Source organism: Callospermophilus lateralis, chromosome 7 (genome assembly GCF_048772815.1).
Source record: "Callospermophilus lateralis isolate mCalLat2 chromosome 7, mCalLat2.hap1, whole genome shotgun sequence".
Lineage (NCBI taxonomy): Eukaryota > Metazoa > Chordata > Mammalia > Rodentia > Sciuridae > Callospermophilus > Callospermophilus lateralis.
Genome location: NC_135311.1, coordinates 122167654 through 122181734, shown reverse-complemented (window position 1 = coordinate 122181734; position 14081 = coordinate 122167654). Strand labels below are relative to the sequence as shown.

The following is a 14081-nucleotide window of genomic DNA, read 5'->3' as shown; positions in this document are numbered from 1 at the left end:
TGGGGGGAAAAAAGTGAGCTGTATAATTGGAGGAGTTGTATATTTATATATTTATGAATGAAAACCAATAGATCATAAAAAGGTGGAAAGAAACATATCCATCTACACAGGAAAAGAGGCCATCCACAAAGTAAAACTAACAAGAAAACGGTTAAGAACATTTGCAATATATATGGAAGGCAAATAAAGATGATAAATATAAAACTTCTCTAATCAATTAAAAAAAAATCCAAGCTTACAGCCATTGCACACACACTGTAATTCAAGCTCAGGAAGCTGAAGCAAGAGGATAGCAAGTTTGAGGCCAGCCTGGGTAATTTAGTGAGATCACCTCAAAATAACACATAAAAAAAGACTGGGGATGTAGCTCAGTGGTAGAGCACTTGTGTAGCATATGCCAGGCCCTGGATTCCATCTCCTCTACTGGCCAAAAAAAAAAAAAAACTGTCACTGTGATTGCAAAACTGGAAATATACACTTCAAATGAGTTGTTTTTTGTTTTTTGTTTTCTTTTTTGTAGTCCTGGGGATTGTGCGTGCCAGGCAAGCACTCCACCAACTGAGCTATATCCCCAACCCCTCAAATGAGATTTTATTGTATGTGAAATAGATCTCAAAGCTGTAGAACATGAGAAAAATATGAATATTAAAAATATATAATAAATCAACTTTGAAATGTATTATTTCATCTGTACACACTGGCCAAATTAAAATGATTATTGAGTCTGGGGGTGTAGCTCCATGATAGAAAGCTTGCCTGGCATACAAAAGACCCAAAGTTCAATTTCCACTACTGCAAAAAATAAATAATTTTTTTTTTTTTTTAATTTGTTTGTTAAGGGGCTGAGGATGTGGCTCAAGCGGTAGCACGCTTGCCTGGCATACGTGCGGCCCGGGTCCGATCCTCAGCACCACATACAGACAAAGATGTTGTGTCCGCTGAAAACTAAAAAATAAATATTAAAAAAAAAAAAAAAAGAAAGAGGAAATTTTTGCTTTGTTTGTTTTTGTTGTATACTAGAGATTGAAGCCAGAGGTGCTTAACTAGTGAGCCATATCCCTGGCCCTTTTTATTTTTATTTTGATACAGGGTCTCACTAAATTGCTTAAGGCCTCAAGAAATTGCTAAGGCTGATTTTGAACTCTCCTGCCCCAGCCTCCCCAGCCACTGGGTTGTAGTTATGGTTTTATATTCACTGGGACTGCAAGCAAGCACACACCACTCCGCTTGGCTCCTTCTCCTTCTTTTTAAGAACCCGGGCCGCACACATGGCAGGCGAGCACGCTACCGCTTGAGCCATATCCCCAGCCCCTTAAGATTTTGATTTCTCAATCAGATTTAGAGGTTAGCAGGGCTCTCACCCTGGTAATCCCAGCAGCTCAGGATGCTGAGGCAGGAGGATCATGAGTTCAAAGCCAGCCTCAGCTATTTAGTGAAAGACACTAAGCAACTCAGTGGGACTCTGTCTCTAAATGAAGTACAAAATAGGGCGGGGATGTGGTTCAGTGGTTGAGTGCCCCTGAGTTTCAATTCCTGGAAAAAAAAACTAATTGAAAAAAAGACCCTGAGCTCTGCTACTTCCTGGCTTTATGACTTTGGGTAATTCTGAGTAGCATCTATAAAATAAGGGTGTCACTACTCTTTCAACAGGGTAGTTATGATGGTTAAAAAAACTAATATATATGTTATATAAAGTGTCTGGTACCAAATTACTATCCAACTGTAGCAGTTAGGTTGTAGTTTTGGTTTTATATTCACTTCTGAATCCCTGGTAGCCAACTTGGTGCAAGGCATACAATTATTGCTCATTTTTTTTTTTTAAGAGAGAGAGAGAAAATCTTTTAATATTTATTTTTTAGTTATCGGGGGACACAATATCTTTGTTTGTATGTGGTGCTGAGGATCGAACCCGGGCCGCACGCATGCCAGGCAAGCGCGCTACCGCTTGAGCCACATCCCCAGCCCAATTATTGCTCATTAAATGTTTCTTAAACTGGGCGCAGTTGTGCAGGCCACTAATCCCAGCAGCTTGGGAGGCTGAGGCAGGAGGATCTCGAGTTCAAAGTCAGTTTCAGCAAAAGCAAGGTGCTAAACAACTCAATGAGACCCTGTCTCTAAATTAAAGGGTTGGGGGTGTGGCTCAGTGGTCAAGTGCCCCTGAGTTCAATCCCTGTACCCCCCAAAAAAGAAGTTTCTTAAATGTATGAATTCCAACAGGCCTGATGGTACCTGCCTCTAACCCCAGCAACTCAGGAGGCTGAAGCGGGAGGATTGTAAATTAGGAACCAAAAATGCTGGGGATGTTGCTCAATGGTAGAGGGCCCCTGGATTCAATCCCTGTTATGGCAAATACATGAACTCAACAGCTATTTACAGTGTCAATACTCAAATTCAAAAATCCTATATGTATATTTTATATTCTGAGATCCATGTCTGGAGCCAGACCAAAAATTACTTTGCTTCCCTGAGCCTTCTTTCCGCCCCCACCCCCACCCCCTCCCCCACCCCCTCCCCCACCCCGTGCAATATGGAGTTAATATAACAGTACTAAATGAAATAAAGTAGATAACATATTGAGGCCAATGAGGCCAGGACACCACAAAGTGATGGATAGCCATAACAGCAAAACATACAAAAGGAATAAACAGCATTTATAAGAAAGTTTCAGTTTTCAGAATTTTACCACTCTCTGTGCTCCTTGATTCCATCCTGAGATCCATGACTAATTCCTTAGTTTTAACTTTAGCTTCCACAATCAGACAGATTCTAACGTCAATCAGCCATACTCATGTGATACCAGCCTTTAGGCCTCTAGTCAATCAAACGATGCAATCCCAGCAGAATGGGTGTCACCCATCCCTGATCTCCCTTAAGAACTTCCTTTTAAAGGGCCTGAAGCCCCCACCCAGCCCCAAAATAACCTATCAGAACAAGGTAACCAGCAAATTCATGAGACTATCCTATTATCCAATAAGGAAGAGGATGTTCACTATTTCATTTAAAATTCCCAAAATACCTATGACATGAATGAAATTTTTTATTCCTATTTAAAAATGAGAAAACCAAGATTAGAGAAGTTAAGAACTGGATTAACATTTATCCAAACATGTCTAAGGCTATTCACTGAGAGTTACATGGGCAAGACAATGTAGAAATCATGCCTAAAATTTGGGGATACTTTCAATTCATTTGGCTAAACCCATATGTCACAGATAATATCATCAATCTTTGGGAATTTCTAAAACCTAAAACTCTGATCAAGATGACCTTGGGAAAGGATTAGAGTGGATTTGAGAATGGTAATTTAAATCTATTCAAAAGGAACCTAATCCAGGCCTTTGTAACCTCATCAAAGAAAGCCCTATAAAAGTCTCAAATTGGAAATTTTTAGTGAAGGTCATTTGACACAGCCTGGGTTCAAGAATTTCAAATATCACCTCTTCCTTCTCCTTCATATGGTAGTGGTCAGAAGTTTACTGCTAAGTCAGCCATCCTCAACCTGGCCATTCTGACAATTAAGGACAAATTCCAGGGGTTTATTTATTTATTTACTTACTTACTCATTGCCTTCCCCGGTGCTGAAGATTGAACCCAGGGTCCTGTACGTGGAGGCAAACATTCTATCAGGGAAGGATATCCCCAGCCTGACTCTCATTGTGACTTACAACCAAATGTTACTGACTAGAAAAAGTTGCTATAATGTAGCATTCATAAACTTAGTATAAAGCATTGTCAGCAAAGATTGGATCCCCTAATTTTCTGGAAGGATATTTAGTTAACACTATTGGTTTTCAACTGTATTACACTAATATTCTTGCTTCTTTATAGAATCTTTCTCGGGTGGCACTTCCCATTGTTTTGGGGCTTGGGTGAGTGTTACACTGTTGACATTTCCATTGTCAGTTCTTTTTCTTAGCAGATCATGGTTATTAGAGTGCTTTTCCCATCTGAAAGTAGGCAGAAGGAGGGGTTGGGGTTTCCAGTATTGGTGATTAGGTAATTCTGAGCAAGCCTCCCACTGAGGGAAAACTAGTAAAACTGGAAAAACATAAAAATCCCTGCTTGATATGGTTGGAAAGCTAACAAGCTAGTGAAGAATGACAGAGCCAAGGCCTGGGTAAGAGAATAACTGAGAGATGCCAGCCCACATTGAGAACTACTTATCCAGCTAAGGCATTTCTTGAGAGAGAGTTAAGAGGACAAGGGGAAATTTTAACAATACAGACTGGTGTTCAGAACCTGCTAGGTGAGAGTGTTCCTCATGAGAACTCTTGTCTTGGATTGGAATCCCAAAGCACTGCACCCTAAAAGTAAAGGAGAAGAGCATAGGCAAGCCCTTACAGGATTTCCCTGCATGTAGGGATTGCAACTTGGCTTCAACCCATCTCAAACAGAGAATTGCATTAAGGTGATCCCTGAGTACCAACGCCTCCAGGAAGCTGGCAGAAAATCATTCTCACTGGATAAAACATCATCATCCTAGTCCTCTAAGTATTTTGATGAACAAATATGCAAATATGGTATTTGGTCCACAAGCAAAAGTAATTATATGTACTAGAAGATAATATAAACTAGATCTAACAACAGAAACAATAGGTCATTGAAAAGGATCAAAATATTGAAGCCGTTGGATTGTTCATTATGTAAATAAATAAGTAGATAATTCATAATTTTGGCCAGAAAAGGTGGGAAATACACAAAAACAACCAAATAATAACTTTATAACTGAAAAACATTATAATCCAATAGATTAAGGTCAACAGCCAGGTTAAACACTGATAGAGAATTAGTAAACTTAGAGATCAATCACAAAATATATCCAAAATGAAAGATACAAGGGTCTAAAAGAGGAGAAAATGAATCAGTTTAACATACAGGGAAACCAGGAGAGGAAAGAATGAATGAGGAAATAAGGGAAATTATATCCTGTGATATATTTCACAGGAAAGGGCTAATTTTCTGAAACTAATGAAAAATTAAAATAAATAAATAAATAAAGCCACTGCCAGGTGCAGCGGAACACACATGTACATCTAGGTACTCAGAAGGCTGAATCAGGACAATCATTTGAGTCCACGAATTTAAGACTAATTTGGGGACTGGGGTTGTAGCTCAGTGGTAGAGCACTTACCTAGTGTGTGTGAGGCACTGGGTTCGATCCTCAGGACCATATTTAAATAAAATAAAGGTATTGTGTCCATCTACAACTAAAATATATCTTTTGGGGGCTGGGATTGTGGCTCAGCGGTAGAGCGCGATCCTCAGCACCACATAAAAAATAAAGGTATTGTGTTGTGTCCATCTACGCCTAAAAAATAAATATAAAATACAATAAAATATATCTTTTTAAAAAAAGACTCATTTGAGCAGCATAGCAAGACCTGTCCAAAAGAAACAGACAAAATTAAAAATAAGAGCTAGGGTTGTGGCTCAGTGGTAGAGAGCACTTACCTAGCACGTGTGAGGTGCTAGGTTTGATCCTCAACGAAAGAAGAGAGAGGAAGAAAGGAAGAAAGAAAGAGATTGTCTCCATCTACATTAAAAATAAAATGAAATAAGGTAAAGCCACAGATTTGAGCAATGCTGTGAATTCTAAACAAGAAACCTCAGGAAAATTAAGGCCGGTATGTGGGTGAGGAGTAAAGAGATGGTGGCTATTCTTTCACCATTCTCAAGGGACATGGGGTCATGTCAGGGCAGCACAATGGCCCTGGTGGAAGCAAAAAAAGGAAACAAAGCCTATATGTGCAGATGGAGAAGTAAAGTATAGAGTGAACAACAGAAAGAGGGGACTGGGATGCAGCTCAGCCATAGAGAGCTTCCCTCGCATGCACAAGGCCCCGGGTTCAATCCTCAGGACCATAAATAAATAAATAAATAGATGAAAAAAGGAGGAGGAGGGAGAAGAGAAGAAGAAAAGGTGATTGCAAAGGAAAAGAGAAACTAGAAAGTGTCAATAAAATTCCAGAAGTGAAATTCTGGACAATATGACCATAAAGAGTCTCAGAGAGAGAGAGAGAGACAGTGGTACATGAGAATAGTGCAAAAGTACTTGCTTATTAGAAGAAATATGGCTAAGGCTCAAAAATGGATAGAAATCAAATAAATATGAGAATCTGTTTTTGCTAAAACACAGCATAAAATAAAACTAGCATTCATAACTTTTTTTTTTTTTTTTTTGGCACCTAGGATTGAACCCAGGGGCACTTAACCACTGAGCCACATCCCCAACCCTTTTTAAAATTTTATTTAGAGACAGGGTCTCGCTGAGTTGCTTAGGGGCTCAGTTAGTTGCTGAGACTGGCTTTGAACTCATGATTCTCCTGCCTCTGCCTCCTGAGCCACTGGGGCACACTTATAACTTTCAAGCCAGGAAACTTCAACAGGAAAAGTGAAAGAAAAACAGAATCGGGCTGGGGATGTGGCTCAAGTGGTAGCGCGCTTGCCTGGCATGCATGTGGCCTGGGTTCGATCCACAGCACCACATACAAACGAAGATGTTGTGTCCGCTGAAAACTAAAAAAATAAATATTAAAATTTTCTCTCTCTCTCTCCTTTATTTAAAAAAAGAAAAAAGAAAAACAGAATCAAAATACAGTAAATGGTAAATATTTAATAGAACAATAAAAAGTCTTAAGAAGAGGAATGATTCTGTGTAGAGCACTTCCTAGCACACACAAGGCCCTGGATTCAAGGTCCCAGGTTTGACTCTTAGCATTGGGAGAAAAACAAAGATAGATGTTTTAAAGATTTATTTGCTAATGTTTACATTTTCATAGTCTATTCTAGATGATCAGGGAAAAAATATGGGAGTGGAATGGATGGGTAGCTAAGTGGTAGAGGCCCTGGGTTTGATCCCAGTACCCAAAGAAATAAAATCATAGACTAAAATTTTCCATAATTGCCGCAGTCTGGTTGGACACAAAATCACGAGCCACTCAAGCAGGAACAAACTTTATTTCCAAAACTCCCGAGAATGCCTCCCACACAGCCTTCTCCTGGGACACACTACGCCAACAGGAAATCCCTCCTCCGGAATTCCCGCCTACCGCACTTCCCCAACCAAGAGCTCCAAAGTAGCGGGCCCAGGCGGACAGCAGGGGTCTAATCTCCAATTGAATGCACATCTTAACATAATCATTATCATCTCAATGGTTTGCTGGGGTCACCTTTCAACGAAAAATGCCATGTGTCATTCCTACTTGGCTATGGCTCTCAGCAATAATGATGATAAGCATTTAGCAGAAATCAAAGCCAAAATTTAGAAGGTGATGTCTGAGATAAAGATTCCACAGTTGATGCCTGTAATCCCAACAGCTTGGGAGGCTAAACAGGAGGAGAGTAAGTTCAAAGCCAGCCTCTGGGGGCTGGGTTTGTAGCTCAGTGGTAGAGCACTTGACTCATGTGTGAGACCCTGGGTTCAATCCACAGTGTCACATAAAAATAAAGATATTGTGTCCATCTACAACTAAAAAAAACAAAAAACCAGCCTCAGCAATGGCAAGGTTCTAAGCAACTCAGTGACTCAGTGAGACCCTGTCTCTAAATAAAATACAAAAGAAGGGGGGGGAGGTGAGGATATGGCTCAGTGATTAAGCGCCCCTGAGTTCAATCCTCAGAACCAAAAAAAAAAGAGGTAAACTACTTACCTGGCAGAGGACACACAATGATCACAAAAGTGATTTTCCCCGAGTGTGGCTTATCCACAGCACTGCAGATGTGCTGACCCCTGTGATTTCCCCAAATGTAGGAATCTTGCATAATTTGTGGTAGTGGGGGACTACAGTAGCATTCTCCCCTCTCTAAGAAGGAGGAAGAAAAGGAAGAAAAGAAAAAGAATGGGTAACAAACTCCATTTGTTTTTCGTTTATTTTTAAATTTTACTTGCATTAAACTGCTAAGATTAAACAAATTGAAAATAACATTTAAGGCCAGGCTTGGTGGCACACGCCTGTAATCCCAGTGGCTTGGGAAGCTGAGGCAGGAGGATCATGAGTTCAAAGCCAGCCTCAGCAATTTAGTGAGGCCCTGAACAATTTAGAGAGACCCTGTCTCTAAATAAAATATATGAAAGGACTGCAGTTGTGGTTAACTGCCTCTTCATTTAATCCTTGGTACAAAAAAAAATAAAAATAATAATAACATTTAAGATAAACAATCTAATTTCTATTTTATTTTATTGGAATGTGTGACTAACTTAACTGGAGAGCAAAAAGATTCCTCTTGCAGCTTATTGTCAAAACATTGAAAGCAAGTTCCCTCTTTAGGATAAAATGATGTAATGTCTGAGATCTGCTCTGAAATAATCTAAAAAGGGGAAGTAGAAGAGGGTCCAAATGAAATGAGATTGTCCACAAATTGATAATTGTTGAACCTGAATTATGAACATATGGGATATTGAGTATACCAAGAGTAAAAGGCCAACACGCAAGGTTTTTTTGGTGTGGGGGAGAGGGGATACTGGGGATTGAACTCAGGGGCACTCTTATCACTGAGCCACATCCCCAACCCTATTTTGCATTTTATTTAGAGACAGAGTCTCACTGAGTTGTTTATTGCCTCACCATTGATGAGGCTGGCTTTGAACTTGGGATCCCCATCTCTCAGCCTCCGGAGCTGCTGCAATTATAGGCACCACGCCCAGCTATTTGTTTTCTATTTTGAGACAGGGTCTTGTTAAATAGCCCAGGTTAGCCTTGAACTTGTGATTCTCCTGCTTCAGTCTCCCAAGTATCATTGAATGTCATTGCACCTGGCTCTGCTACACCCTTCTAATTACTAATAACTTGTCTGTAGATTCTTCAATAAGTTTTTTTGTTTTTGTTTTTTTGTAGTACCAGGGATTGAACCAGGGGGTGCTTAATCACTGAGCCATATCCCCAAGGCTTTTCATGTCTTATTTTGAGACAGGGTCTTGCTAAATTTCTGAGGCTGGCTTTGAACTTGTGATCCTCCTGCCTCAGCCTCCCAAGCTGCTGGGATTACAGGTACCACCAAGTCCCACTAAAGTTTCCATCTTGAGTTTAACATTTGTTGGAGGTCCTCCCTCCCCTTTGGGTTACCTTGTGTTTGTAATTTATGGTAAATATCATAAAATGATTTTCTGCATTTGTTGAAGTGATTTTATAATTTTTTACTCTTTCATCAGTTATTAGAGTGAATGACATTCACAGAAAGCCTAACATGTAGGTGTGTTATTTCTGGGATAACCCCAACCTGGATATAGACATGCCATATTGTCTCTTTTATTCATTATTGGATATTGGTCACTGGTATTTCATTTAGAATATTTGTACTTACATCACAGATGAAATGGGTCTGTTATTCCTGTCCCTCTTGTTTCTCTAATTGGAGTTGATATAAAGGCTATATTGTTCTATAGAATTAGAGGGGGATAGATATTCCCTCTTTGTCTTTATTTTGAAAGATTGTATGAAATTAGAATGTTTCTTTTTTTTTTTAAAGAGAGTGAGAGAGGGAAGAGAGAGAGAGACAATTTTAATATTTATTTTTTAGTTATCGGCGGATACAACATCTTTGTTTGTATGTGGTGCTGAGGATCGAACCCGGGCCGCACGCATGCCAGGCAAGCGCGCTACCGCTTGAGCCATATCCCCAGCCCCTTAAAATGTTTCTTGAAAGATGGTAGTATTTGTCTATTATACCACCAGAATCTGGTGTCTTCATTGTTGAAAATTTAATTACTGTTTCAATTGTATGAAAGAGAGAGAAAGAGAGCAGGGGGTTGATAAGCTAAGCACATGCTGTACCACAAAGCTAACACCCCCTAGTCCTACTGCTTCAATTTTTTTTTTAAGTTTTTAACTATGAAATAGTTACACAATTACAGATTTATACGAAGTTGCAGAAAAATGTACCAGAAAATCCCATGTACCCTTCACCCATTTTTCTCCAACGATAACATCTTGCATAACTATAGTACAATTCCAAAAGGAGCTTACTCAATTTTGCCGCATTCATTCGTGGGTGTATGTGTGTATACATTTATGCAGTTTCATCTCACGTATGGATATATGTAACCACCACCGCAATCGAGATAAAGAACTCGGGCCTGGGATTGTGGCTCCATGGTAGAGCACCTGCCTAGCCCATGTTCAATCCTCAACACCACATACAAAAATAATAATAATAAATAAAATAAAGGTATTGTGTTTATCTACAACTAAAAATTAAAAAAAGATAAAGACTGTTCCAGCAGGGCTCTGTGGCAGCTCAGGAGGCTGAGGTAGGAGGATCATAAGTTCAAAGTCAGCCTCAGCAATTTTGTGAGGCCCTAAGCAACTCAGCAAGATCCTGTCTGGGGGTGTGGCTCAGTGGTTAAGTACCCCTGGGTTAATCCTTAGTGCCCCCAAATAAAATAAAAGTTACAGAACTGTTCCATCACCATAGGATCCCATAGGATCCCTCCAGCTACTTCCACAGCCATTTCTCCTTCCCCTCCCTCTGCATTTTTTGTTGGAAATTGAACAAGGATGTCAAACATGCCTTCTGCCACTGAGCTACATCCTGAGCCCCCTCCCATTTCTAACCTCTGGCAATTACTTACCTGTTTTTCCTGCTTTAATTTTGTTATTTCAAGGATATTATATAAGCGGAATCATGCAGTATGTAATCTTTTGAGACTGATTTTGTTTACTCAGTATAAATCCCTTGAGTTCTCTCCAAGTTGTTCCATGTGCTAAGAGCTTCTTCCTTTTCACTGCTGAGCAAATAAGATTCTGGGGTACCGATGCGCTCTCAGATTCAACCACAGAAGGACATCGTGGGGGGGGGGGTCTTGCATGTGCCATTGTATGACATACCCCCATCTGTTTATCCATTCATCCCCTGATGAATATTGGAGCTGATTTCACTTTGTGTTATAAATGCTGCTTCTTTTTAATGGTTCATGCACAAATGGTTCATGCACAGGTTTCTGTGTAAACGTGTGTTTCCATTGCTTGGTTATAGGGTAACTCTGTTTAAATTATTTGAGGAACTGCCCGCCTGTTCTCCAAAGGGCTGAACCATTTATATTCCCATCAGCTGTGTGTGAGGGTTCAGATTTCTTTCTTTCTTTAATATTTATTTATTTAATTGTAGGTGAACACAATACCTTTATTTTTATGTGGTGCTGAGGCGTGAACCCAGTGCCTTATGCATGTGAGGCGAATGTTCCACCTCTGAGCCACAACCCAGTCCCCAGCTCCACCCCACCCCCCACCCTCCACACCCCCCACCCCCCGCCATTTTTTTTTTTTTTTTTTAAACCAGGGATTGAACCCAAGGGCATTTTACCACTGAGCCATACACCCAACACTTTTTAATTTTGAGACAGGGTCTCCCTAAATTGCTTAAATTGCTGAGGCTGGACTTAAATTTGCAATCCTCCTGCCTCTGCCTCCTGCTTTGCTGGGATGGCAGGTGTGCACTGCCACACCCAGCTGTTCATGTCATTTTTATTTTTTTATATTTTGTTCCTGTCATTTTATTAGGAACATCCATGTTTAGAATTTTTATATCTTCTTGGCTTATCATTATATAAGTGTGCATCTTCCAGTGATGCCTACCTTGTGTGTGTGTGTGTGTGTGTGTGTGTGTGTTGGAGGAGGTGGGTAATGGGGCTTAAACCCAGGAAAACTCTGTGGCTGAACAGAGCTCTAGCCCCAGCCCTCTTCTTTTTCTTTCTTCCTTTTTTCTTTTCTTGAGGTGAGGTTACAGGTGTCAACCAAGATGATGCCAGAGCCAGTGATGCTCATCTAAAAGATATTTTTTTCTGGTATAAATATGTCAGCACAATATTAGTTAGTGCTGGTTAAAATTTGCCTGAAAGGTCTTTTCTTTCTCCCATCTTTATGAATGTTTCTTCTTAATCCAATTTGAGCATCTTTGACCTATTTTTTGTTTGAGGTGCGAGGGACTCAACCCAGGACCTCAATCATGCTAGGCCAGCACTCTACCACCAAGCCACACCTCCGGCCCAAGTCTTGACTTTTAACTGGTGACTTTTGTCACTTTCCACTTATTACAATTTCTAAAATATTCGGCCTTACTTCTGCCACCTTTTTTACTTCATTTGGCTTGCCTTTTCTTTCTTCTCCCTTCTTCCTTTTTAAATTTGATATCAAGGGGCTGGAGATGTGGCTCACACGGTAGAGCGCTCGCCTGGCATGCGTGCAGCTCTGGTTCGATCCTCAGCACCACATACAAACAAAGATGTTGTGTCCGCCAAGAACTAAAAAATAAATATTGGAAAATTCTCTCTCTCTCTCTCTCTCTCTCTCTCTCCCCCACTCTCTCTTTATAAAAAAAAATAAATAAAAAATAAATAAATAAATAAATTTGATATTAATATGTTTCTTCCAATAAAATGAAAATGAAAGCCTGCCGCCATGGTGCACGACCATGATCCCAGCAGCTCGGGAGGCTGAGGCTGGAGGATTGTGAGTTCAAAGCTAGTCTCAGCAACTTAGCGAGGCCTTGAGCAACTCAGTGAGGCCTTGAGCAACTCAGTGAGACCCTGTCTCTAAATAAAATACAAAAAAGGGCTGGGGATGTGGCTCAGTGGTTAAGTGCCACTAGGTTCAATCCCCAGTACCAAATGGGGGAAAAAGAATAAAAATGGCAGCCTGCTTTTATGTGCATCGGCTTCTCTTTATTATTGTAATGATATTGTCTGAAAAAAAAAACATCATGTCTGGGATGAGGTACCAGGGATTGGACTCAGGGGCATTTGACTCCTGAGCCACATCCCAGCCCTATTTTGTATTTTACTTAGAGACAGGTTCTCACTGAGTTGCTTAGTGCCTCCCTTTTGCTTGGGCTGGCTTTGAACTCGCGATCCTCCTGCCTCAGCCTCCTGAGCTGCTGGGATTACAGAACAGTGCCACGCCAGTGCGACCGGAAGAATACAGTTTTTCTAGGGGGAAAAAAAATCACCATATCTTGTCTACTTTGGATCCTGTGTTTTGTCTACATTGAAAAGTCTTTGGGGATAGAAAGAACTTAGCACTAGAATGAGAATGAACGTAAGGATTGGCAGCGTCTATAGCACCTTCCTGATAGACACGAAGAAAGTGAAATTTATACCAAACTGAAATCTTGTTTCAATGCATAGATTAGATCTATATCTCTCTACATGAAAATGAGAAAAAGAAACTGGGAGCTGTTATTGGAACATGATGCTTAGGATTCAGATTTTGCTGAGGGAATATAGACTCATCCAAGAAAGTTGATGAGTGTGATAATGGGAAATTTTCTTTATTTGGCAAGAATCGTAGCAAAATTTGATACAATTATGGTAAAACATTTACACAAGATATAAATGTTGACACAACACAGTATCATACATTGCTCAGAAAGACAAAACTAAGTTAAAAGTATGAGTGCAATGAATGAGATCATGTTGAATAAAATAAGAATTTTTAGACACTACTCAATTATTTTATGTTAGTTTGTTTTATGTTATTTTTTGGTGCTGGGGATGGAACCCAGGACCTCTAGAGTCTAGGTAAGCTCTGTACTACTGAGCTACACGTGTACTTCAGTTCTCTACTCGATTATTTTATTTCCTTTAATTTTTTCATTTATTTATTTGTGTCTCCAGGGATTAAACTCAAGGGCATTCTACCACTGAGCCCCATCTTCAGCCCTTTTATATTTTATTTTGAGACAGGGTCTTAAGAAATTGCTGAGCCGGGTGCAGAGGTGCATGGTTATAGTCCCAGCGGCTTGGAAGTTTGAAGCAAGAGGATCATGAGTTCAAAGCCAGCCTCAGCAACAGTGAGGTGCTAAGCAACTCAGTGAGATCCTGTCTCTAAATAAAATACAAAATAGGGCTGGGGATGTGGTTTAGTGGTCGAGTGCCACTGAGTTCAATCCATGGAACAACAACAAAAAAAATTCTGTAATTTTACATCAATAACATATTTTTCTTAAATCTAGCTTCATTTCAAAACCAAAAAATACCTGAATTTTCCCCAATGCTTTCAAGGATATTGTGTCTATTAAATATTGGCTCCTAGTGAGGTGTTGTGATGCACACCTGTAATTCCACTTATTCATTGCTGAGTCAGGAGGAT

At 40.0% G+C, this 14081-nt stretch overlaps 1 non-coding gene across 1 annotated transcript; it reads left to right on the top strand.

Annotated features, from left to right (window-relative positions):
* The first annotated feature begins 7641 nt into the window (after positions 1-7641).
* LOC143405383 (U1 spliceosomal RNA) lies at positions 7642-7801 on the top strand. Its single transcript, XR_013092083.1, has one exon. It is a non-coding gene; the product is annotated as a U1 spliceosomal RNA (small nuclear RNA).
* The last annotated feature ends 6280 nt before the right edge of the window (positions 7802-14081 follow it).